The sequence below is a fragment of the Harpia harpyja genome, chromosome 6 (assembly GCF_026419915.1).
Source record: "Harpia harpyja isolate bHarHar1 chromosome 6, bHarHar1 primary haplotype, whole genome shotgun sequence".
NCBI lineage: Eukaryota > Metazoa > Chordata > Aves > Accipitriformes > Accipitridae > Harpia > Harpia harpyja.
The window spans coordinates 60,154,110-60,181,674 of NC_068945.1; the positions used below are offsets into that span (position 1 = coordinate 60,154,110).

The window sequence follows — 27,565 nt, forward strand, 5'->3', positions numbered from 1 at the left end:
AATCTTTGTAATATAGCATAAGTATTCTGTTAAAGTAGGACAAGTGAGTCTGCAAGCTCTTTTTCCATGTCAGTATGAGAAGACAAAATGGGTTTTACCTATACAAAACCAGGGAGGATTTTGTTAGATTTTGCTTAGGTTCTCATTTAAATGATGACAGATTTTAAGCTACTTTCCCTCTCCCATGGCAAATGCATTTTTAATCTTTTTTTAGTTTTGATATGCAAGTTTTTGAGAGTTTGACAATATAGTCTGAAATGACAAAATCCCTTCTGAGCCAACCTTCACTTTCTGTGCCAAAATGAAAAAGTTTACACCTTCTCATTCTGAATATATATGTGAAGATGTGAATATCACAACAGTTTTATTTATTCTTTTTGTCCGTTTGATGTCATGGAATTAGACATTCTGGCTTGAACCACTAGAAACCCCAGGAAATGGATTAAAGTCCATTTGGCTTATATTGCAATATGGTGAAAGTATAATGGAAATAATACAAGCACTTTAAGATGAGTGAAATGACTCCCATGGATGGTAGCAAGAGATAATGGAAAATTTGCCCAATGATATAATAAAGAGGATCAAATAATTGTAAATATAATTCAGAAATATTAAAGTAGCACAGTATCGGAAGGGGAAAAACTGGACTGCGAAGTAGGTTTTTTATATTATTTACTTTTGTGATTCCAAAGAGAAAATAATCTTTGAACAGAATATTCTCTACTTGGGATGTAAGCAAACATCCCCCAACCTAAATACAAATACACAGAGTACTTCGAAAATATTGTAAGAACAACGTATTTCCTAAGAACAACAGCTAAAAATGAAAGCAATGAAACTAAAGTACTTGAAGATTGCATTTCTGAAAAGTAATAGTTCTGTTAGGAAACCTGCTGACCACTCGGGGAGCAGAGTGACATGAAAACAAAGTTTATTTATATAATTTCTGCCAAATTTGTAGGTCAGACATAAGAAAAATCAGTCATATTACATTTAAATGTAAACCAAAGAACATGCTGTGTTACAGGAACACCTAGGAACTTCCCCATTTGCTTTGGCAGATAGCTGCTCAGGTGGTGATTTTTCATTCCTTTTAGTGTTTTGGACAACTGGTTTGACAAAAGAAAAAAATCAAGCCTCAAAGGCAGTTGGATAAAATTAGATGCAGGTCTTTAAAGATTTTAGATCATTAGAAAAATAAATAGAAAAACAGCTCAAGGATAAAGTGCTGACTTCAGGAGCAGACATTACCTACACATCTAATGCAGGCTTGGTTTTTCTAGGCATGCTAAAGATTTTAGAAGTGGTAACAAAACTGAAAAAAAATACCAACATTTTCTGACTTAGCAGTGCAAATAATAGAATATTTTCATACTTCTCCTTTGTCATAAAGCCCTCCTATCACAGGAAGTATACACAGTGAATAGGAATTGGTGTAAGAACCACATATGTTGTGTTTTCATCCCAGTTAGTTTGGAGAGTGGCTCATTGCACATTTACTGCACAGACAATAAGCACTGAGCCTGCACTGTTAGTGCAGTGGAACAAGCTGTTTCATTTCACAGCTTGGCCAAGTCATTTATAGCCCATAAAAAATTACTTAACACATGGTGGCATATGTAACTCTATAAAGCTTTCTTTGAGAAGGAGGTGGAAGATGGCATTTGTATACACAAATATATCTATCCATACACTCACTCAAGCTAATGCAATATGTTAGCACTCTTTTGTGCTGTAAACCTAGTAGGCACTCTATCATGGTAACTGAAGATGAAAATTTTTGGTAACAACCTGCCTATTCATTCCTCACATCATGATTTCCAGATTCCCCCTCAGATTTATACTGCAGATCTGAGTGTCTTCCGTGAAATATGCTTAAAGTCTTGCTCATACCGCCCTGGAACTATACACTGGTGAGCACAGTCGTGTGTGCTGCACAGCTTGGGTACCAGAGCAGATGCTTCTGCACTGACTGTTCATGTGGAAGACAGGTAATGCTATTATATTAATAGATTTTCTTTCGCATACTTACATTACCTGGTACAGTGGTAGCAGCCCACTGTTGAGATGCTATTTCTCTATCATTAAATAAGAATGATTACTGAAATAATTGTTGCTAATAAGACTACTAAGTATAAGAGTATGAGAAATTGCCTATTCAGTGTGATAGTAAGAGCTGTGATAATTCTAGCAAAGCTCATTGTGTCTAATATATGAAAGAAAGCCAAATCTGTCTTCCAGGACCATCCAAGTGTTTTGTGGCTGGCTGTAGAGAACCTAGGAAATTTTAGCACAAAAATGAATACTTGTAATTACTACTGGGATTCAACTACCTGCATAATCTGTCCAACAGAGCAATGAGGGGTGATCCTTTCCATTAATCAGGATAAACATGGAATCAGCTCAGTCAAAACTGGAAAAATGTGTTAATCCAAATTTTGCTCAGGTGGGATGGACAGAAATGTTATGCAGAGTATTCCACAGTATTAGGCAGAATTCAGAGTTTTACAGTCCCTGGAGGATTGATGCCTGGAAGCATTGCTTACAGTAATGTGGAGATGGTTCCTAAAGTTGTAACCAGTTTGGAGAAATATCAATTTACCTTTCAGCTCCTGCCCAGAATCTTCTGTTAAATGCATTTTTTTTTTTTAATTTTGTAACCTTCCATCGGAAATCTTTATAGTCTAAAATACCTGTTTTTTGTTGAAATACATACGTTACATTTTCCCTTTCATTCAGCACTCAGCAGTGCCATTATTCTTCATTTCATGCAATGCTGATTCCCTCAAACTGCTATAATAGACTTATCCTAAAGTTGGTATTTCATTGCACTGTTGAACTGATGTGTGTGGTTAAAGTCCACAGAGATATATTTGAATAAAAAATTTCATATAAAAACCTAGAACAGAAGAAAAAGTACAGGGACAGTACAGCACTTATGTAAATGCACTCATAGAGCTTTGTGATGAAGACAGAAATGGTGGAAAGAAAAAGAGAAAGGGAAAATGTGTTCCTATTTACAGTGTTCTTCAACTGGGAAGAAACCTGTTAAGTGAATGGAATTATAGATCACTCAAAAACCAGTGTCGAAGCTCAAAATGATTAGTCCATGTTCCAAGTGGAGTAAATGACTCTATAGAATAGGTCTTAATCTTCTAGGGGGGTGAAAAATGCCAAAAATGTTTCTGAATTTCTGAACTTTCATGGGGAATGGGGGAGATGGTGGAAGTCCTCTTAGAATGAAAGAAGAGCTGGGAATTATGGATTTTAGAAAAACAGAGGGGTCTAATGTTCAGTAATGGGAGAATGTGATAGGTTGGTAGCAGAGATGCGGGGCGGGGGGGAATTTATAGTGCAAGACTGAAAATTTTCCAATATGATGACCTAAAACATTTATTCAGGACCTTTAAGAGTGAGAAAAAAAGTCAGAGACTGATTCCTAGGAATCTCACATCTCAGATGCTGAGACCTCCTCCTGGTGCCACACAGAACAGAGGTGCTCAATCCCCTGTTCTGGGAGCTGAGAGTCTGTCCCAAGTAAGGCATCCTGAAGCTATGATCGATTGGCCTTCACCTAGATTTGACAGCAATTCCACCTGCAACTGGGAAACTTTTCTGATGAAAAAACATGTGCCCAAGAAAAGGTGAATCAGAAAACACACATATATTTGTATTTAAATATGACTGGCTGGCTGACTTAGAAGCTCCCCCTAAATTTTCTGAAGTCACTGAAGCAAATACCATCTATTTGTTGATATAAAAAATCCAACCCTTTTGTAACTTATTAAAAATCTTTTTCTGCTCCTGGGCAGTACGTATGCAGTAGGACTTGTATAATTAACTGAACCTTTTCAATAATGAGTACAAAGGAGTATCTCACAGTGAGCTAATGCTCTGACATCTCCTGCAGATTCACTCTCTGGCAACTGTCTTTAAAAAGAGATGAGGCTTTTTTTTTTTGTCTCCTGCCACAGTACTGTGAGACTGCTTTGAGAGTTAATGCCTCACAGACTTAGTGCACTGAGGCCAACATTCATGATTTCATCAAGAATCTCTGAGATTTAGTACTGCTTTTTTGAAGACTACTGTTGAAGTTTTGCTCATAATTTATTTTTAAAAAATTAAAGCTGTGCATATGGGAATTGAAAGTAGGGTTTTGCAAGACCTCACAAATTGAAAGTGCAACATAGATTCTTTGCGTAATGTTTTAAGACTTGTCTGGTGGTTTTTAAAATGTAAAATACCTGGGACCAGGAAAAATATTATTACTGATCTATATTCATTATAAATTTGTAATAAAGTATAGCAAACATTGTATTTGTGATCACCATCCATGAATATGATTCCACCACCTGCAGGAATTAGAGAGGCTCTCTTTACAGTTTCAATCAATTTAGAACAGAAAGTAAAAAGTTTTTTTTCAACTAAAAATTAAGAAAAATTTTAAGAGAGCAGAATATACATTCTCCTGGATTTGGAACTTATTCAGGAAGCATCCTATACTGTAAGGGAGAAGACTGAATAAAAATCTGATATACAGTTCAGGTCTACATGAAATGAAGAAAGATGCCTTGCCCTGAACATTCACAACAAATCCAGTCTTGAATGATGTAAAGAATATTTAAAAACTCTATAGCACTTCCTTTTTATAAACCCTAAAGAGCCATATATCTACTGAATATTTGCTGGGAATTGACTCAAAAATATGAAACTGCACTGTCCCATAGGGTAGTGTTCATGAAGAATGATTTGCTGAATTAGTGCCACGCCATGGTTATCATGCCAGCTGACATGCTCAGCATCACTACAAAAAACTTTGTGAAGAACAGTAAGTATCACATGAAACTCCTGTTTCGTTACCATGTGGAAGAACTAGCATCAGGTTGCAACTTAAATGGTTTTTGTGAGCAACCTGATGCGCAAAAAATTGTTTCTGTATCCATGAGGAAAAACAGTCTGTGTAGGTATAATTTCTTACAGAATACAAGTCTGAACTCCAGGTCACAAAAAAATAATAACAGCTGTAGAAAATCTTAGAAATAAGTTCAACTGCTTAATGTGTATGCTGAATATTAAATGATTGAAGACAGAGAAAAATTCATAGGATCTGAAGACTAGTCAGTAGTTCTCATTAGTATTTGATATTATTTAGTGACTTGAACAGCTGTTCACTGAATTCCCAACAAAAGTAATTAATCACTGAGAACATAAGCATAAAAATAAAAGTAGAAACATTATTTAAATATGCAAATATTGAGGTATAGATATAGATTAGCTCAGTAACAGTAACAAAGTCACAAAAGATCATTTCAGATTATGATCTGCCTCTGGAAGGAAATAAAGTTTTCCTGAAAGTCTATGAGCCAACTTTTTCAGTAGTAATGAATATGATTGGATCTGAATTCATCTTTGTCAAATTCAAAGTACAATATCTGGATTCATCGTGTAAAATTGACTTTTGTTTGCTTCTCTGAGAGCAGTATCAAGCTGCCCATCTGATTTGGAAAACACCACATATTCATACTCAAAGACTACTACTCTGCCCATTTTAATGGGCTTCTTGACTGTAGTGGTAATGCTAATTATTTCTGTAAAGTGATTATCATTGTGAAAGACAGGGCTGCATGGCTGAAGAACCTGAAGAGCATGTTCTACCTTTGAAGTTATTTCAGCACAATTTTACCCCCTTATGACCACATGTACCAGAAGCGTCCCCTCACATGAGGTTTCACAAGTAAAACTCTGGGGATCCACTGCTGAACTGCAAGTCTGAGAGTGCTGTTTTATTCATGTTCCTCTCAGTGCTCAAATCCACAAGGTCTCTGTACTGTTAGCTCTTCCAAAGAGGAAGAAGCTTTATTTACCAGTCACATATATACGTTTTATTGTCTTCAGATCTGAAATTTGAGGATATGTATATAACGTAACTCAGGTCAACACTGCTCTTAACTTATTTTATCATTTTCATTCCTGCTTCTCGATATAGTTTGGCTACAGGAAAGGATGCAGCCATTTAAATCCATGACTTGGAACCAAAGACATTATACCGATGTGGGAGACTGCAAACTTGATCCTGAAATGGCTTGCAAGACATCTAATTATCCTGTGCAAGGCACTCAACTTCAAATTTTGAAATAATATTAATACAATACAGTTCAGCTGAACAACAGATACAGCCCTCTACATTAAACATAATTAAGCCTGAAGTGCCCATCATGTTGTCAGTTAATAGCCATGATTTCCAATAAAATAATAAAAAATTCTGTCTCAGGTCCCTTGTGATATAACATACTCTCAACTGCTTGCACAAACTATTTCTTGTAAAATTTTGCTTTGCTTCCCTTAGTAATAGTAATACCAGTAGCAGTCATCAAAAGACAAAATTTAAAAAGGATAATATCATTTTTTCAGTTTAGAAGGAACTGAGGCTTAAAGAGCATAAAAAGGTGTCTAATGTTACCCAACCCAGCAGCAAAAGTCATCATGTAATCCCGTTTTCTGTTTTAATTCTGAGTTATGTGGGATAGGATACAGTATTCTTTGTGCACCTATGTTTTTGAGTGGTCTGTATTGTATGCTTACATTCATTATTTGCACAAAATTATAAGTAATTATAAGGAGGTCTTCTAATGAGAAGGGTCAGGCAACTACAGCTACAGACAGTAATTGCAGCTAAACATGTATAGGTAATCTTCATTACTTTTCTAACCTATGTCAGAGAAGCACAAAGAGACAACATAATAAGGAGCTTTCAACCTCTGTGCTGAATTTCCTTCCTTTCTCCATGTGACATATAAGCTGCAGCAAAGGAGAACTTTTTTATCAAGAATGCTTCAAGAGACATAAGGCAAGTCTGCTACCCTGCTGAGCAGAGTACTTTCTGATTTTGAAAGCTGTCTGTTATGCTTTGAAAACAGGCACTGGTAATGGCAGAATTAACTCTACTGTCAAAGACAAAACTGGTGCCATTGGGAACTACAAACACTGTTGCTGAGTCTTCCTCAATGCTTTGCCCATGAAACCATCATCCTACTGCTCAGACAAAGAAAAGGTGAAGGAAATCTGGTTTGTTTATTTTCTGTTATTTAGCAAAGATCATTTTTTAAAATAATCCCTTATTTACAAAGCCTGTGATGAGATATGCCAGGTCTTGCTGGCATATGTGGGCTAGGGAAAGAAAAGAATACATTATCTGTATGCAGTTGCAGCAAGAACTTCAAGCAATAGAACATAATTACCTGGGAGGAATTTGGCCAACTCGGTGGTTATGAAAAATACTATGGGGTGTTTAATAAACAGTTGCAGCAGACTGCTGCTTTAAACTCTTGCTGGTGAGATGTCCCCTTGAAGAAAATAATACCATCCTTGGCACTGGTCTAGCTGCAAAGAACATCTTTACCTGTAACTAATCACTGATTCTTACTCATCTTAAAATGGCATAAATGGGCACTGGCACTGAAAGAGCTCTCTTCACACTCCTGCTTATTTCTTCCCACACAGTTTCCCTGACGTTTTCTCCTTTAGCCATAGATGTTTGTACAGCTGCCTAGTGAACTAGTTGGAGAAATGATCCTACTAACTGCCACCTCATCCCCCCACCCCAGATGTATTGATTTTGGGTTAGTCACCCAACTTGATTCACCACACACTTTATGCCACCCTGAAGGACGAAATGAGGTTGAGGGAAGGAAAGAATGGCATTTTTCAACAACAATGCTGGTTTATGACAAAGTGTGCTTTATGAAGCAATTGTAGACTGATAAGATAATTCAGAGAGGAAAGGGCTGCTGGAGATCTCCAGTCCAACCCCACATTCACAGTAGGGTTAACTTCCAGATAAGATCAGGCTGGGCAGAACTTGTTTGTTGAGTTTTGAAAATTTCCAAGAGAGGTTCCACAGCCTCTCTGGGCAACCCTACCCGGTGTTTAACTACACTCGTGGTGATTTTTTTTTTAGCTTTCCTTATATTCAGTTGGAATTTCCCTTACTTCAGCTTGTGAATGTTGTCTATTTCCTTTTTTTGCTGCAGAGCTCTGAGAAGGGTTTGGCTCTATCTTCTCTATGGAGCCATAAGGTAGTTAGCTACCCATAAAGTAGTTAATTTCCTGAGGTTTAAAGAAACCCTCAACCTCTCCTCAATGACACTTGCACTGGCCCTTAACCATCTTACCGGCACTCTGCTGGAGTGTCCTCAATATCTCCAGAGGCCCCAAACCAGACACATTGCTCTGGATGTGCACCCAGTGGAAGGGAATAATCCATTCCTATGACCTGCTCCCTATGCAGTTACTTTTGCTACTTGCTATGCAGCAACAATGATCACAAAGCCATTTTCCAAATTAATATTGTTTAAAGAAAAGTTGTTGGTGTCATTGTACCAGTGACTTTCTCAGAGAAAATCTGATTTGAAGAGTGCTTTAAACAAGTTCTCTTGAGCAGAACTGAGTGGACACCATGCATTTTGGGATGAGGGTATGTAAAACTCTATTGCTTTGTGGGAAAAGGACAGTGTCTCCAATGCCAGCACTTTCAGTATTTTTAAAATTGCTTTGGGCATTAATTGTATGGGTTTAGTTTTACTCATTTTATAGAAGTCTAAAGAATATTGAATCTGCTTTGTGATTCCTGCATTATTCCCCAACTGTTTGAAAACAAATAGTGGCACAAAAATTCTCTTTCCATAGACCATCCATTTTACTGTCAACAACAAAGAAAAGCTGCCTCGGGAAAAGAGCTTTAAATATCGCTGTGGTACTATCAACAAGTTAGCACTCTTGCATGAAAGCAAGTGCAGTTGTTTATTTGAGAGTTTTGCTGCAGGAGATGATAGAAATCAGTAGCGCTGTAGCATGAATGTAAGCCCAGTTCTCCATTGCTTAGATTTGCTGCAGGGAGCTGGAGAGATCAGACGCATACATCTTTCTGATTGGCCATGTATGGTTGGGTTTGCTCTTTATATAAACGGAAGGTTCGTTGTGATTCTCAAAGGCTTCTAAAACTGGGAATGTGTCTTCATGAAGTGAGCTGGACTAAGCTGAATATGAAGAATTTATATAAAGACAGCTAGGCAGTTCTCAGAAGTGAGCAGGTTCGTTTCTGTCTCTTTGGCCCAACTGTTATGCTGACATTACAGCCCAGATCATTTTTGTCAGCTATGTACAAGAGGTGTGATGATGGCACAGGCTGTGAGCCCATGTGTAACAGTCCACTGGGAGTTGCTCAAGGTTCAAGGATACTTTGATTCCTTGTTACCATTCCCTAGGAAAGTCTAAACAACAAAATTTAGGCTTTTCCTCACTCTTCTTTTGACAGACATACACCCGATTTCCTTGTGGGCTGTTCAATCCCAAAGTTTTTAAGGTTTGTGCTGCCAAACAGGCCCATGGTGTAGATAGATTATGAATATTATTTTATACGCTCTGACTAGTTCCCACATCAGCTTTGTCCCTTCTTCTTCCCAGTTTCATCTTTGTTCCTCTAATGGCTCCCAGAGTTCTTTATCTTCCACCTTCCCAGCTGGTGAAGGCAACCCTGCTGGGATTCTTGTCTTCCTTCCATTAACAAACAGTTAACTAAATGTCTAAATAGTGATGAGTTTTGAAGCCAGAAGAAATCACTGAAGTATGAGACAGTGAACTTGTCTGAACTGTTGAAGATATTTCCATGCCTCTCCTAAGGCCTAATTTTAAAATTATATGAGACCGTAGTTTAAATCTGAGACAGATATTACTATATCTTGTTATATACCCCATTACCCAGTTATGACAAACATTAGGGATCTTGTGTAAAAAAGAGGAAGTTACTAATTATAAGTGTTGTGTTTTAATTTGATTTACTTGTGTTTCCTGTTGCTTTTTTCCCCCAAGATTATAACTGAGATTATGACTCTCTGTGTTCTTTTTGCGGTGTACTACAGTGAGGTAAACAGGGATAGAGCCGCTGTCTCCACAGAGTTACAGAATTGAGAGAAAAGCATGTATCGTCTCTTTAGGCAACTCAGAGCTTCTTGCCAGGCTTGCCTCAGGTCAACAAGGGAGACTGGTATCTGCTAATCTGTTTTGAGGGTGAAATTCTTTCAGTATATACAAGGCACCAAGTCCCCTGAGAGACAAAACCAATTAAGAGGCAATCAGTAACTCCAGGTATAGTGAATCATGAGTGTTCCTAGTTCTCTTCTTTCTAATGAGATTTGTGGCAATCACTGAATCTACAGAAGAATTCTGCAGGCTGTCTATACTATCTCTACAGTGTTGGGGTTTTTTTCACTCTTCCCAGGGAGATTTGAAAGGTGGAGAAAAGAGAGGATTAGTGTGGGGTTTTCCTCAAGTAGAACCAAAAGGGAAACTTATCTTATTGCTAATTTGATCACTAATCCTGGCAGAATTCCTGTTGCCTTGTGGAAAAAAAAAAAAAAAAAAAAAATCAGGCTGGTTAGCAGCGTTGAATTTGGAGAACTGAAAGTATTAAGTTGTATAAATGCAATGAAAACAGAATTAGTATCTGTAATCTGAAGATGCACAAAATTGGTCCTTCATTTAGATTTGTGACCTGCTTCAGTTTTCATCTTTAATGAAACAAACCTCTTCACTGTTATCTTGTTATATGTTTGTGATTTCAAGATGGTTATGTTGTATCTGAATAAACTGTTAACCCAAAATTTCTCCCCTATTCCATTTTTCACATCCCAACTAGAGCCTTTTCTAACAAAAAAAAAAAAAAAAAGAACAAAAACCCAAATTGACACCATCTTGTGCTTCTTGTTAGTTCAAGATAATTATGGAACTTAACACTCCAAATGGTAATTACACTTGCTGTTGAGCACAGCAGCCGTTTTAAAACTGCAGACCAAATCAAATTAGCATTTTTGTCAAATAAAGTTAAATGTGCTTAAAAGTTACTTCTTGATGCATATAGAATAACATTTTACAGTGACTGTCACCTAACGTCTGTTGGAGATAGACCCTGCTGCTAGGATTCATCTGCCTGAACACTGATGTCTATATCTGAGCTAGATGTCAAGGCTCCTTTTATCACAAAAGGAGAGCAATTGCTCTTCTAGAATGTGGCTTGTCTTATTTGCAAATAGATCTCTAAAATAGGTCAGATGAATTGTACCTTCGGAATGATTATTTCTTTCCACTGACTGCAAAAGTTTTACTTAAGTGGCGGATCCTCCCCTAAGTCCCATGGTAAAATTTCTTATTGCATTATCTGTTTCAGAGGTCCCAGCTGTAGAAGGATATTTAATTAGATTTTTTTTTATATAGTAGACAAAACTCTAGGTATTTAAGTAGAAAATTAACATAGAAATAGAATGAGTATGAGACTGAAATAAAACCTTTACTATTCAGAGAAATTCCTAGACTACTTAAGCAGGTCCTGTTTGCAAAATCTAAAGCATCAGACCAGAATTCTCCTTATCCTCTATTTAAGATTCAATAGAAACTGACAATGAAATCACTAATCATTAAATTATTGTAAATGTATTTAAATAAAAAAGACCATTAAATTAGAACACATGAAAGTCAATTGTAAAATTGAATGAGATTAATAGGATTCACTGCCTTTCTGTGTGAGACCCAGTATGAAACACGTCTCATCTTTTTTGCTATCCATTGCAGTCACAAACAGTGACGTTTATTTTCCAGGTTATAAAAGCTCGAGAAACAAAAGTGATATTTTGAATAATGGAGAATCCTGTAGACACAGATGAAGCATCTCATTCAGTACCCAGGGTTTTTTTCTGAACATGTATGTAGAACTATTATTAGGTCATAATATGTATAAGTATACTTATATATGTGTATATACGTGTGTGATTCAATCATTTATATATGTGCTCATATAAGTATATAAGCATGCACACATGTTTATGCATACATGTGCATTTGTACAAATTTACGTATCTATATCGTTGAAGTTGACCTAATCCTAGGAATCTACGTATATTAAACCTACCTTGACTCAGCACAAAGTATTAGCTTGTTGAACTAATCAACACTAAATTCTTGGAGTCGAATTTAAGGCTATGAAGTTATAGCTACCTAAATTGACTTCAAAGTGCTGACTCCAATTTTGCTCCTGACATGTAGTATTATACAAATTTTCCACTACAAATTGTTCATAAATCTTACCTTCCATTTCACAATCTAACTACAATTTAAAAAAACCCCAACAAAACCAAAACAAAAACCAAGCAACACTGCCATCAGTACAGAAACCAACTAGGGAGGCAAAAAAAATTACATGGTTTGGATATTTCTCTGAGGACAAGACAGGTGGTCTGAATTCCAACAAGATTGTACTGCAAAGGATTCCTTATATTTGTATAAGCAACTTTCTGAAATAAAGTACAGTACAGTGTAAAGTGAATACAGTACAGTGAATCAGTCCATTGAAAACCTGGGGAGTTAAAGATCATAGGCAGAGTAGGACAAAAGTGCTGCTACGCTAAATAACAAAGTAAAAGCTACAAAGTCTGAGCTCAGGTTGCTCAGAGGACAGACTTCCCACCTTCAGGGATCATTTGCAGCACTTTAGTTGCTCAGTCAGCTAAATGCTTTGATCCTAATTTTTCTGCACTCTCCAATACTGCTCCGGTGTTTTTCACAGTACTTGGAAGTTTCTCATTGTGTGATCCCTCTTCTCTCACGCCAATCTTAGGCTGATGAAATTTCAGTGACTTTCGTGGAGATGTCCTGATCTAAACTGCTACACAATATTAATCTAGCCCACTACATCTATTTGACTGTGTATATCACCTATGCATGTCATGACCATGTATACACATTCTATACTTTATATTGTAGTGGAGTGAGGTTTCCTATACAATGCAATGAAATATATTCATTTGCATAATTTATTTCACAATTTATTGCAGAACTCAGAGGGCACTATGGGGAATTCTGGCTCCCAATGGCAAAACTCCCATTAACGCACTGGAGGCTGTCTCTCCTGTCATAAGCATAATTTGAATACCAAAAACTTTATGAAAGGATGAGTTTAATATACTTTTATGAATGAATATACACATATATTGAGAAGTTAAGTTACTTAATTCAGTTCATACAGTGAGTGGAAAAAAAATCACTGAATTCTGATTGCAACATAATATCTCTTTCACTAAGAGCTTTAAATATATGTTTTGACATGAATAAATAAAAACCACTAGACAGCACCACCTTATAGATCAATTCAGTTCATATAGGACAATAAAAAATTATAGGGAAGAGATTAAATGGAAATGTTGTGGGACTTTCTTCTGTGTCTTTATTTATTTTCTCCTCAAAAGGACCTGGAAGACTCTTTATTGGAGACTTTGCCTCAGTGCAGTGTGGTAGAAAGAGATGAAATGTTCATCACTGTTCACCTCTTTTTTGTTTTATTTCTTGTAGAATATGGCAGCTGACACATTTGTGTCCTTTATTTCGTGTGACTCAGGCACAAAGGGGTATTCTCACCTAACTGATCACAGGATGACAGTATGAAAAAGAGGTGTGTATATTTTCATTTTTTATTTTTTTTTATATATAGCAATTTTAAAGATCAATAGGAAACTGAGTTCTCAAATGATATAAGCTTATACTTAGGTGTTCGCATAATTATGTTACTGTGTCTACATAGCACTAATCTGGCGCAATAGGAGAAATCAGTAGATCAAAGCAATTGGTTCTGAGGCACCGACATCTATATTGTATAAAGTTGAGAGCTTTTACTTGAAACTGGAATTACTCCAGTCTGTGATACAACTGTTCCTTTTCTGCACATAGTCCACTTCTGCCCAAAGGACCCATCATTGACTATGACATATTTAGGGACAGGAGCACATTTAGCGCTCACCTGGAACAGTGTTTCCAGTTTAGTTTCCCTCAAAAGGAACTAGATTTGGATGTATCAAAAAAAAAAAAAAAAAAAAGCAGCAAATCAACACAATGTCAAGCAAGGTAAAATTGAATAATTTCTTTCAAAGTTACATTGCTGCTCTGAATCATAACAATAAGGTAGATGCAGCTTGCATGAACGTAATGATGTCAGAGACACTATTTTCAGAGTAATGTAAAGCAGGGAAGCACTTGCTTTTAGACTGTAGGTCTCAGTCACTGCTGCATTCCTTAGCAGGGCCATGCTCAGCTTGCTTAGTGGGGTGTTTTCTGTCATCCCTGAGATTTTTTTTTTGTTTTTCAGTGTAATTTTGTTTGGAGAATTTTTTTCTCTATATTTTTACCCATATCTTGTGACTAAGTTAGCTTTTCATATTTTTGCCTGCCTACAAAAAGGTTATATCTGATGCAAGGTAGACTGGACAATTATGGATTTTGATCTATACATGTAAACTGACTACAGTTTTTGTGAGACGACAAAAGATTGATTGTCTGCTGAGGATTTCAGAGTCATACTGAATTGATGTTAAAGGTAAAATAGTCATCTGTCTCAAGTGAAATGGAGGTGGATGAAGATTTGTGACTTACATTTGTCTACAGGTGGATAAATAGATGCGTGCTTCTAGGAAGAGGAGAACACAAGGTATACAGTACCTCTATGAAAATTTCCAGGGTGATAGCAGAGGGACTGATCATCAGCAGTCTCTCCTCCTAATCCAATTTTGGGTGGGGGCCAATAACACTTAAATGATGCATGTCTCAGCAGTATGTTATTGCGATGAGTTGAATGTCATTTCAAATACTCATTTGAGATTGCAAAGATAATAGTTAAGAAAGACAGATGGAAGGACAGCATGGATGCAGTGTGCATTATCTAAATTTTCCAGATAGAAGAATTGTCTTTGGGTACTAACTCCATTGTCTTGACAAAATGATACAGAAACTTTGAAGGTCCTCTACTAACCTTCATAGGTAACTTGGTACCATCAGAAAAGGTATTTAGACAAGGCTCCTCAACCAGTATTCTCAAAGCATTTCAGGCAGTTGAGAATGTATTGGAACCCTCATTTTGTCATGGGAAACTACATTATAAGGATCAGGTTATTCATACAAATGGTTCATTAAGAAACTAAGGAAGAAAGATGTCGACTTTATGTGTCCCTTCCTAAGTTTTTACTTTTTTTTTCATTTAAAATTTAAAATTTCATCAAAACTTGTAATCTTTTGAAGAAATCTGTTCTGAGAAATTTGCTGACATTGACCTCTATAATGAAAAAATCTGATATTGTGTAATTGGGATTATTCAGGTAAAAATAATCATGTAGATAAACTCACAAAATGCATCCAAAACCATCTGACCTCTTTTTATTTAATTTATAATCATAACAGACATAGTATCCCTAAGAAAGATTTTTCTGCTCAAAGTTATAGGAGAAATCAGAATAATTATTTCTTTTGGTCAATGCTTTAAATATACATCCATATAATCAGTTGATCCCAGAGAGGGGCAAGGAAGAAAGAATGTGTTTGTGGTTTTTCTCTGTGTGCGTACGTCCTTTCTCCCAGGATTTGCATCACTTCCTATTATATCTGTTTTTCAAGCTGTCTTCAATTTAGAATCGTTAGCCAGTGGCAGAAAGTTTTACTTGAAACAAATTACTCAGCTTTGTTCAAGAGCAAAACAGCAATATTTAATTTTGGAATTTGATTCAGAACAAGTAACCTGAGGGCAGTAGATGCTGCCAATAAAGAGGGGACTGATTTGTCGTATTATACTTGGAAGCATCTCTTATTTTAGTGCAGTCTTTCCTTTACCATGTGACAAGGCACACCCAAAATGATAAGACATTTATGGGGAGGCTATGGCCTCTTTACCTTTCCTCCTTGATAAATCTATACCTGCATATAACCAGTTACATTCAACAAGCCAATTTCAAGAGGCTGGGAAAAAAGAAAAAAGCACAGTGTACAATGACATATTTGTTTCTGGGTTTTGCCCAGAGAATGACAAAAGGTGTTAGGAAGACTGGCTTTATATCACTCATATTGGTGCTTTTCTGTTTTCTGATGGAAAGCAATATGCTTTCACATTGTTTCCACTGCTGAAGATAAATTGTAAAAACCTATTTCTCATGTTGTAGGATTCTTGCAAGTGTCCCCAATAAAAACATAATATTAATCCCTATTTTATGTAATTCCAGAAAAGCATGCTCTAGACATTTTCTGAAGGCAAGCTGAGACTCTTCAATGTGTCATTCTCTTTGTATTATTGTGCAAATCTCAAGTAGCCCCTGTAGTCAAGGGAACAACACCTAGGTAAGGTGTTGTTGATAAGCAAAGGTGAAGAGCAGCTCCTAGGCTCTGCTTCCCAAACTCTGTTTCCCTTTGGATGTGAAAGCTCTTTTTGTGCACAAAATGTTCATCAACAGGAAAAAAAAGAAAATTTCTTTTGTTAATGTTCTTTCACTTCCTTTCTAACACTGCTCAGATTCCTTTCTTTGGAAATGCCAGCTTTCATGTACAAATTTACCATGGACTTGAAAACCTTCTGTTACACTGTATAATTTCTGAATTATAATAAACTGGAATATAATTTTACAGGAACTTAGGTAATTTTGCTTTGTGGGAGTGTTTGAAAAGAAAGCACTGAGTACAAAGGAAGATACTCAGTGTGGATATGTGTAGGCTTCACTTTTTCAAATATGGAAAATAGTGTGAAAAATGTGTCTGTATAAAGTCAGAGTTTGTATACTGCTTTAAAACATAAACAAAACACCAAATAGCCTTCAAATCAACATATAAACAATGAGTTAAGGTGTCTATGTTTGTAACTCTCTGAAATGTCCAGAGACAAGAAGGAAGGCCTCCTTTTTCTCCTCTTTACTTGCCAAGAAAGAAGGAACTCTTAAGATGATCAGACTAGTCAGAAGGGCATAGTTTATAAAAAAAGTCAAATAATTGCATTCAGATCAGTGAGAATCCAATTCCTTCAAGAATATAACAGAGTATTCCATGAATATGAATATGTTTCTAAAAAGTTAAACACTCAGCTGGGCACAGCCAAGGCCATCAGGAGACTGGTGAATAAATGCTATAGATATTACATGAGCAGCAGGAGGAAACAGTAAGAATCCATGGCATACTCAGCAGGCATTGATGCAAGTTACATATGGGGCTTTTTCTAGTAAATCACACAAACTGACTAATTATCATAGGCAGTATGTTACCAGACTTCTGGAAAATATGTGAACTTCTAGGTACTACAGCAGTGTGAAACATGAAGGCAGATGTATGTATCAGATGTTTGACCCAGCTGATCTCCAGAAGCTTTGTGCATTTTTCCGAGGCATGGAAATCCAGTCATGTTATGTTATTACCACATCACAATCAGTCAGAGTGTAAAGCCAATGTGGCAGACAAAAAAGTCTAAAGAAAGCTTGAAAAAGAAAGTATAACAAAAAGAAAGCATACCAAAGGGTGTTTCAGAAAAGAAAGATCTGTGCAACGGATGGCATTAATACACATGTAAACCCGGAGACCATTTGGCAGAACTAATCTCATCTGATATCAGCCACCTAAACTTTAGATATGCAAGCTAAAATATCTGTTGTAAATTTTCTTTATAATCTTTCGGTTCTTAGCAGATGGTGGAAAAGGACTGGCACTCCAAGCAGCTGACACTGAATGGAATACTGAATACTGTCTTGGCTGAAGGAGCAAATCAGGTTTATGTCTATGTACACATGGATGTGGGGTCATTTAAGATGTGCTAGTGGAACTGAAGTATCTGGTTAGGAAAGGCAGATGTGATGAAGAACCTGTGGGATACCCATGAATTTCTGGACTGAAGCAGAAAAATACTTTAGGGTATTTAAAACAGCAGGATACACCTATGTTTAAAGCCCCTGAATCCCGTTGTAGATAAAGATACATAAACTGCATCCTACTCTACGCACACAGTAGTACATCACTTTCTGCCACTAGATTTGCCTAGTCTTCTATCCATTTGATTCCCTCCCCATCATAGCATAGTATCAGAATAAATAATATGCAAAAGGGAAGAGCAACATATAACAGCCTAAAGTAATTACAAATGCCTACACAGGACAAACTGTTAGGAATTCTTTAAGAGAAATACACACTCTGAAGCTTTTCCTTAACAGACAAAACATTATTCACACACTGTTGCACATTTCATTAAAGCTGCAAGCCTATAAGAGTACTATCATAGGACAAAACAATGAACATGGAGCATTATGAAAAACATATTAATCTGAAAATAAACTGGGGACAAAGCACAAGGTTCTAATTATAGCTATGAAAGCAGACTCTCCACCATGAGAATCAGACACATCTAGGCAATTTCATCATAGGAAAGACCTGTATTCATTCTAAGGCACTGATTTTCAAAACCTTCTATCTTGAAACACAGCTTACAGTCCAATAATTCTAAGCAGTCTCACATGCTAACATAAATATCAGCTGAAGTTTAATTTTAATTTGCCATGTGATTCCACCTGGAAATGCTCTAGATTCATCTGCATTTAAACAGCATTCCAAGATAACTGTTTGAACATCCGTCTAAAGAAAGGGTTTATACTACAAGAACATGTGAGGTTAAATCAAAACCTCCTTTCTGAATCCCCAGCATAATAGTTTAATTTCTAAGCAAGTTATAAATTATCTAACAGAAGAAATAAAGAATAAATAATATCTTCTAAACCACACATATATAATACAATAGCATCTCCTTTTACATGACTTATAAACATTTAGGAGCTACAAAGGACTGTTAAGTATAGAAACAGGTTATGACATCCTTTTTTTTTCTGACATTTCAAATAAATACAACAGAAGTGAAGCTCTAATACCGAACTGTTCAGTAGGAACAGCTGTGTTATCATTTCTGGCAAGCTTAGAAAAATCTATTTATAGGAAGTACTTGATAAAATATACTATGTTTGTGAGGGGAAGAGCTTGGATATTGGATTCTTATTTCTCTACTTGAGTACTAATTTCAGCAAGCAAGATGAGGCTAGAATTTAGGAAAAAAAATTTTAGTGTCAAGGATAATAAAGCACTAGAACAGACTAATGAAGCTGTAAAGCCTCTATCACCACTAAGAATTTTTTGGTGCAAGTTAGCAAAAGCCTTTTAGGAACAATATTGTGTTTTGAAGCAATGAGATGACCTCTTGAACTCCCCTCAACCCCATTCCTGCTACATAATAGCTTATACATATTTGAGCACTGAACATTATTGGCCTTAAAACAGATCTATTTTACTTACTTTTTTGTCCTGGAGTATGCACGAAATTCAGGGTCCTAATCACACTGCTAAATGGAGGAGATCGCCTGAATTATCCAGGAAGATGACATTGAAAAACCCTAGGAGTGGCATTCCTCAGGGGTTGGTATTGGGACCGGCGCTGTTTAACATCTTTGTTGGCAACATGGACAGTGGGATTGAGTGCGTGCTCCGACAGTTTGCTGATGACACCAAGCTGTGTGGTGAGGATGACACGCTGGATGGAAGGGATGCCATCCAGAGGGACCTGGACAGGCTTGAGAGGTGGGCCCGTGCGAACCTCATGAAGTTCAAGAAGGCCAAGTGCAAGGTCCTGCACATGGGTTGGGGCAATCCCAAATATAGATACAGGCTGGGCAGAGAATCGATTGAGAGCAGCCCTGCAGAGAAGGACATGGGGCTGTTGGCTGATGAGAAGCTCAACATGACCCAGCAGTGTGCACCTGCAGCCCAGAAGGCCAACTGTATCCTGGGCTGCATTACAAGAAACATGACCAGCAGGTCGAGGGACGTGATTCTGCCCCTCTCCTCCGCTCTGGTGAGACCCCACCTGCAGTACTGCGTTCAGCTCTGGGGTCCCCAGTACAAGAAAGACACAGACCTGCTGGAGCGAGTCCAGAGGAGGGCCACAAAAATGATCAGGGGGCTGGAGCACCTCTCCTGTGAAGACAGGCTGAGAGAGTTGGGGTTGTTCAGCCTGGAAAAGAGAAGGCTCTGGGGACACCTTATTGCAGCCTTTAGGTACTTAAAGGGGGCTTATAAGAAAGATGGAGAGAGACTTTTTACCAAGGCCTGTAGTGACAGGACAAGGGGCAATGGTTTTAAACTGAAAGAGAGTAGGTTTAGTTCGGACATAAGGAAGAAATGTTTTATGGTGAGGGTGGTGGTACACTGGAACAGGTTGCTCAGAGAAGCTGTGGATGCCCCATCCCTGGCAGTGTTCAAGGCCAGGCTGGATGGGCCTTTGAGCAACCTGGTCTAGTGGAAGGTGTCCCTGCCCATGGCAGGGGGGCTGGAACTAGATGGTCTTTAAGGTCCCTTCCAACCCAAGCCATTCTATGGTTCTGTGATTCTACTCAGTACCTCCTAGTTTCATTTTCACCACAGAGAGGAATTTATTTAGGATTTAGCAGTTCACCTTCTATCATATTAATGCTTCAACCTGACTTTCACAGATTCTAAATGAACACTGATCATGAAAAGTGACTCTATTTCAAAGTTGTTTTAAATTACTTACTAGGTGAAGTAGCCCTTCTTCAGACTTACACCAGACAAGGCTCAGGTTCAGTAATCATACATTCCAGCATCTTCATCTTTACTCTATTTTTGGTGGGAGGATCCCGCTGTTTGCTTTCCAGTGTTGAAGATCTTCATTATTAACTGGTATTTGTACTAGATGTGTCAGCTGGTATTAAATGAGATTTCCTTTATAACCATATCTTTTTAAAGACATAGATTACAGAATTCTACCAAAACTTTCTTCTTTTTTTTTTCCCCAAAAATGAAACCATGTAGCTTTGTCAGATTTTTGATGGAATTGCTAGCACTCCGATTCCCAGTTCAAACACCCTGACCCCATTACACCTCCAAGAAGTCACCAGAAGAAACCTCCTGAAAGTCCCAAGCAGCTTTATGTTGGTGGAAATGCATTTAAGAGCTAGTCCAATAAAATTGATTAAAAACATTAGGCAAGCAAATTATCTTTCCAGGTGATTATTGAAGCATCATATCAAAGGGTGATATTTTGGTTTCAAGATGAAACATGTGCTTTCAGGTTTTCTTGTTTTTCTTTTTCTTTGTTTGTCTTCTTAATATTTGTTAATTTTCTACAGATTTCATGGGAAAGGCAGACATTTTTTAATGAAAGCTTAAAATAAAAATCAAGTTTTTTTATAATTTTGTTGCCACATGATTTAATGGCTAATAGCCATTCAGTCCCAGTTCATACAAGAGTGGCATAAGCTGCTGGCCAGCCACTAGTTAATCACAGTCAGGCTTCCTGGATTATTTACTTGTCTTTTAATGACACTTTATAATAACAGTTCAGGAACAGGATGATTTGTAACTATGTAACGCAATGGTTTTTGTGATGTGGATACAGGAATATAGAAGATTATCTTTTTCCCGCTATGTTTCAGTCTCTGGCTGCAGTCTTTATTCTTATTTAAATTCTTTCTGTTTCTTTTTAGGAAAACCAGCTGGATTATACTGGCAAATACCTCAGGAAGGCAGAGCTAATTGCTCCAATTATTATGGGAGAGCCAGGTGGACAAATTGGAGTACTGGGCCAATCAGGGATAGATAAAAGAAATGTTTCCCAGAGTTTAGAGATGAAGCTGATAATTCTTAGGTTTACAATATTGCTGTTGTTTATCTTGAATCACTTCCTCAAATTAGTGTGGTATTTAGATATTAGTAGTATGACTATTCCTAGCTTGAGGGAGTATGTATAAAATATTATAGATAGCGTTAAAAGAAGTGAGAGAGGATGACTACTGTCAGTGCATAAGGCTGGTTCATTGCTGAAGGATCCCTTGTGACAGAAAGAGTATCTGATCTTATTCAATTTTTGGAATTAAAATTTGCATTTCCAAAATAAAGGAGGTGCGGTATAAGGGGATGAGCATGTGACAGGCTAGCTGCAAGTGCTTTCATTACTTATTTTCTATTCCCTTGTGTCCCTTTTTTTCCTCTGCACTGAAGCAAGTACTCATGTGAGAAATCATCCTTGCTGGTGTTTTCTGCTTTAAATTTTGTTGGCATTGATTAGTCTTATGCTGTCAAGAGTACTAGATGGTAGATCTTTGGCAGAACCTGATGGCAGAAAGGAAGGTTGTGATTTTATATTAAAGAGTTTAAACAATGCCAGGTTGAATTTTAGCCTTTCTATTTATAGAGATAGTAGAGAAGTCTGGCAATACCTTATTCTTTCATTTATATCTCTTTCTGGGCAAGGATCGCATTTTACTCAGTAGTATCTTATTTCACAAACTGACCTCATCTACATGTAAATTAGAATGGCAATAAGACTATAAAAGCAGATATTACAGCTGCTAAAAATGGGGTTTAAAAAAGAGATCACCAGGCTTATATTGCTCTTTAGGAAAGACACTGAGTGTGAGCAGCAATTTCTTTTTCTATGTATTACTGGACATGAACTCAAAACCAAAGAATGCAATTCAACCACTGTTCAAGTCAGTGCTGGAAACATTTCAGATTGGCTGGATTTCTCTTTAAATTCATGGATCAATATCCATTACAATCAAGTCAACAGTCTCATACTTAGTCAGTACAAGATCCTATTGATTCAAGAAAAATATTTGAAAGTCCAGACTGTTTTTTCAGGTTCTCTTATGTTTTAGTATATGTCAGGATTAAAGGTTCAATACTCCTGAGGCATTTGAGTTATTGGGAAGGCAGAAAACATCAAAGATAGTATTTGACATGTGTGCAAGAACAAAACAGATGGTGCTCCCGGTGGTTTAGATGTACCAGTCTAAAAGACCTTGAAAAGAATTGGATCAAGCCTTTTCGCAGAAACATGGAACTATTCCAAAATAACATAAATTCTCTGCTATTGTGAAAGTGGCTGGTTTTGACTTGGTCATTTAATGCTGGTGTATATACTGCTAGTGTCTTATGAGTTGAGAATTATGTTGTAGGAGATAGGAATTTTCTCTCCAGAAGATAAAGTTCAGTTTAATAAAATTTAAGAAAAATAAATACATGTTAGCATATGATTTGTAGGTTAATTGGAGACTACTCTTGCTAGTAACCTTCGGCATGTGGATTCACAGTTCTGTCTATTCAGTCACTTCCTGACATAAACACAGAAGTGAGCAGTTGTATAATACATAATGATTCTTTCAATTTTCCTTGGAAATAACAGTTCTCAGACACTTACTACCCAATACTACACATGTGACATGCTGATGTTGCTTCAGTAATTGAAGCTCAATACAAAGGTAAGAAACTGAAAAGAAAGTAAGATTTTCCTGGCACAGTGTCACTAACTGTATCTGTTTAAGACAAAACACTGGATGAAGCTAGTGAGATGCGCGTGCCTGAAGCTCCTAGTCAAAGGCACAGAAGAAACCACTGTCAAAGGATAAAAGTGTTTCTACTTCTATAACTGCAAAATACCTTTGCCTGAATTGGCAACTGTTCCCAGAATACCACTGACACCGTACAGGAGTATTTGCAGTTTGTGTGTTGAACCCTTCAATAATCATTGTCACCTCTTTCATATCACAGAAGCATAGAATGATTTGGGCTGAAAGAGACCTTTAAAGATTATCTAGTCCAAGTCACCTGCCATGGGCAGGGACACCTTCCACTAGACCAGGTTGCTCAAAGGCCCATCCAACCTGGCCTTGAACACTGCCAGGGATGGGGCATCCACAGCTTCTCTGAGCAACCTGTGCCAGTGCCTCACCACCCTCATCATAAAACATTTCTTCCTTATGTCCGAACTAAACCTACTCTCTTTCAGTTTAAAACCATTGCCCCTTGTCCTGTCACTACAGGCCTTGGTAAAAAGTCTCTCTCCATCTTTCTTATGAGCCCCCTTTAAGTACCTAAAGGCTGCAATAAGGTGTCCCCAGAGCCTTCTCTTTTCCAGGCTGAACAACCCCAACTCTCTCAGCCTGTCTTCACAGGAGAGGTGCTCCAGCCCCCTGATCATTTTTGTGGCCCTCCTCTGGACTCGCTCCAGCAGGTCTGTGTCTTTCTTGTACTGGGGACCCCAGAGCTGAACGCAGTACTGCAGGTGGGGTCTCACCAGAGCGGAGGAGAGGGGCAGAATCACCTCCCTCGACCTGCTGGTCACGTTTCTTGTGATGCAGCCCAGGACACGGCTGCCTTCTGGGCTGTGAGCGCACATGGCCAGCTCCTGTCTAATTTCCCATCCACCAATATCCCCAAGTCCTTTTCTGCAGGGCTGCTCTCAATCAACTTATCACCCATCTTTGAGTATTGGTAAGAAAAATGAGCTCTGTCTAAACTCCCTCCCACTTTACTCATTTTGCAGGTTGTGTTTTTTTCTATTCTGTAGTTGAGCCTTCTGGAAGAAGTAATCTACTATAATTTTTCTGATTACTAACAGAGAAAAGCAACAAAGGCAGTTGGTTTAATAATTAGAAATAAATTGTTAGAGTTTAGTGGAGAATTTCCTTCACACCAAAGGAAGTTAAGGATTTATTTATAATACCAATAGTATTTAGACTCATCATATAGTCTACAAGGAGACTTAGATATCTGCAGGGGCAAATTGTAGCACATAAACTAGATGCTGATATACTTTTTAACACTGGTCTATAGTGGTGGTATACCAGTCCCCACAGAGAGTGAGGATGTAGTCCCAAAATGCAATGCTGCCGGTCTCTGGAGGCACACCAGAAACCACTTGCTGCCTGTAACTGGCTGCTCTCAGGACAATAACTGGTGTTCGTCTATTTTACAGCAAGGCTGACTTCTGTCCTGTAGCCCCCTGGTATCCAAGGGCTGCTGAGGTGGCAGAGGGCACCTTCGCTTCTCTCATTCCGAGACAGAGATCCTCCAGCATGAGCCTCTCAGGACTTCCTCAAAATAGGAATTCCACTAATTTTGGCATCAAACCACCAGAAAATCTGCTCTCCATGAATTATGGAAATCCCTCTTGTCCAAACCCAGAACATCCATCTCAGAGTCTCTTTAACCCATTTTTTTGCATTTTCATTCCTAAATTACAGTGCTTCTCTTAAATATCAAAGGACTTATTCCAAACATTTAAAACAAGTGACTGGGTGTTTGAACATCTGGTTTCCCTTATGCACCTTTGTGGGAGAAGTGTCTATAAATGTTGTAATTTTTGCTTCCTTTCTAATTTTTTTTTTTTTTATGTTTAAGAACAGTTAAAGAGAAAAATGCTTGTGAGGGAAAAATGGCTAAATGTGTCTTTCTGGTATTCATGTTAGATGACCTAAGATGAGGTTATGTTTCACAGAAGTTACCTTCTAGTAGATGCAAAGATATAAATTAGACTTGATTATGAAAGAAGGAAAGTCTCAGATGATCCCAAAGTTACATAAATTTAATAGTTAATGTGATCTCTGTCCTACATTGTTCCCAGTCTCAGTGTTTTCATTCAAAGTCACCATTGTTTGTGCAAGGGCAATAAAATTCACCTTAATTTTAATCTAGCAAGAAGTTCAATTCTAATTATAACCTCCTTCATGAATATTAAGCATCATGTTTTAATCTGATCTCATAGTCCTCTTTTTTTGTGAAATGATACAGATAACTGCAAGAAAAGTTTCTCATCTGCAGTAGAACTCATATTTGCAGCCTGGCCAAGCAAGACATCAAAGTACAGATTTGTGCATAGGCAAAAGCATTTGCAAATCTCAGTAAGTGTATTATGATTAGCCCTTAATAATTTCCTTCATCTGTCTTTTTTCTCCTCTTACTTATAACTTTCTCATTGAAGGTCCAAAATTAAGACCATTTCTTTCTGAACATCCTCATAAGGACTAATATTATAGTTATGATATTTCAACCATTGGAGTTAAAAAAATCAAAATGCTAAATTTTTAAAGTGTGGAGATGCAGCAAGTTGATTTAAGCAACATCTCAAGCCCTTAGTCTGTTGTCAGTCATACCACACTGAGTCCTTTGGCTTAAACAGAGTTACTCTAGCTTAACTAAACAGCAAGTAAAAAGAGAATGAATTTTTTTTCCTGAGTTTTAATTACTTCAAAGAATGTGGCAACGCTTAGTTGTGCCTGTGCTGTCAGTTTCTTTCATGCCTTATTTTACTTGAGAGTGCTAATCCACATATTACTCCTGGGTATCCCTTCAAGAGAAAGTGTTATACAGTTTGCAAGATAATTTACTCCAGTGTCTATTCTGTGCAGACATGATGGATGAAAATTTGACCAGGACTGTTCAGAAAGCTATAAAGGAAAATTTAAAAGTCAAATGATTGCCAGTCATTTACTTACAGAGGTCATGCACCTTTCCTCCAAAATGTTATTAGAATGACCTCCTAACCTGTTTTAAGGTTTGTGTGGTATTTCAACCATTTTTCTCATAAATAAAGATTAGACTGTCTTAATTAATGAAATATAAACTTAAGTGATGAAACTGTTAAAATTGAATTTGTTAGTTTATAATCCAGGCTGATGAACCACAAAGCTCAGAAATTAAGAAAAAAAAAGGGTGTTTCTTAGCTTAAATTATTGCAAATAAATGAAACAAAAATCACAGTATTGTAAAACGTGCCTGTTAAAGCATGATGTTATCACAGAATTTGTTTCTTGTTTTTTAAAAATCTGTAACTTAGGCAACTACATAGCATGCAAAAAAGGAAAACCCTGGAAGAGTTCATTAAAGATTATGTAAACGAAGAGTGCATATCACTAGTATATCATCTTGCAGAGTTCCGTAAGTATGTGTGCATCATCAGACTTTGAAATAGTACAAATCTATTCCTTCTGCTCGGTTGTGGAAATACATCTACAGAGGCTTTATTGGAATATTCTGCAATTTTCTGTCCAGGTTCAGTCATTTATACAGAGAGAGAGTTTCTTACTTGCAGGACTTCATTTTACTACACTCAAAGGATGATGCTCAAAGGACCACTGGAAATGTCAGAAAGTGAGCCTCTGAGCCATGGCAGAACTGTGTAGAGAAGTTTTTGGTATTCAGGACACGGACTGGATGGGAATTTTTTTTAAAAAAGTAAAAAACCAACTCTCTTGGAAGATGTGGGTGGGGACCCATTCTGTTTCTATACAAAGTTTATAATCTTCTGATTGAAAATCCTAACAACGACGCCAAGCACAGAGGATGACAAGCACTGTGAGTACTCATTCATTCCAAAAAATACTGAAGGAGTGAAGCCAGGCCATGCTTACAGATATGTTCGTCTTTCCTAAAAGAGTCTTTGTTCGAGATGAATCTCAATATCTGTGATCCTAGAGGAATGATACTTTGCATGTGTATAGCATCTTCAAAATTAGAAGATCCAAAATTTCCTTATAGTAAACTATTTCCATTAAAATGCTATTTATATATCTCTCTTCTACTAGAAATAATGGCAGCTTGGGCTTACCTAGTAAATTCACACTTTTGAAATATATGAAAATAATTTTCCCCATATATTTCTTAATTTGATAAATAGTTGGTAGGTGGAAATACCATCTGGGATCTATTGACTGAGCAGTTTCATAGGGCAGATAGACCAATCATGATCTACAACTGAATCAAGTGTATTAATCATGTGCTTTTAATTGTTAGTTTCAATCCTTACATGGAATGCAATTGGGTTTTTTGTCTGTAATGTCTGTAATATTCCATAGCATGTCATAAGAAATCTTTAAACAAAAGATATTGCACT

At 37.2% G+C, this 27,565-nt stretch overlaps 1 protein-coding gene and 1 long non-coding RNA gene across 7 annotated transcripts in view; one reads left to right on the plus strand and one right to left on the minus strand.

Annotated features, from left to right (window-relative positions):
- Positions 1–27,565, minus strand: part of PCLO (piccolo presynaptic cytomatrix protein) — a 396,779-nt gene that overhangs the window by 20,010 nt on the left and 349,204 nt on the right. The gene's annotated exons all lie outside the window — the stretch shown is intronic.
- LOC128142772 (uncharacterized) lies at positions 1,879–27,459 on the plus strand. The gene is made up of 4 exons (XR_008235501.1): positions 1,879–1,991; positions 13,396–13,495; positions 21,378–21,453; positions 26,510–27,459. It is a non-coding gene; the product is annotated as an uncharacterized LOC128142772 (long non-coding RNA).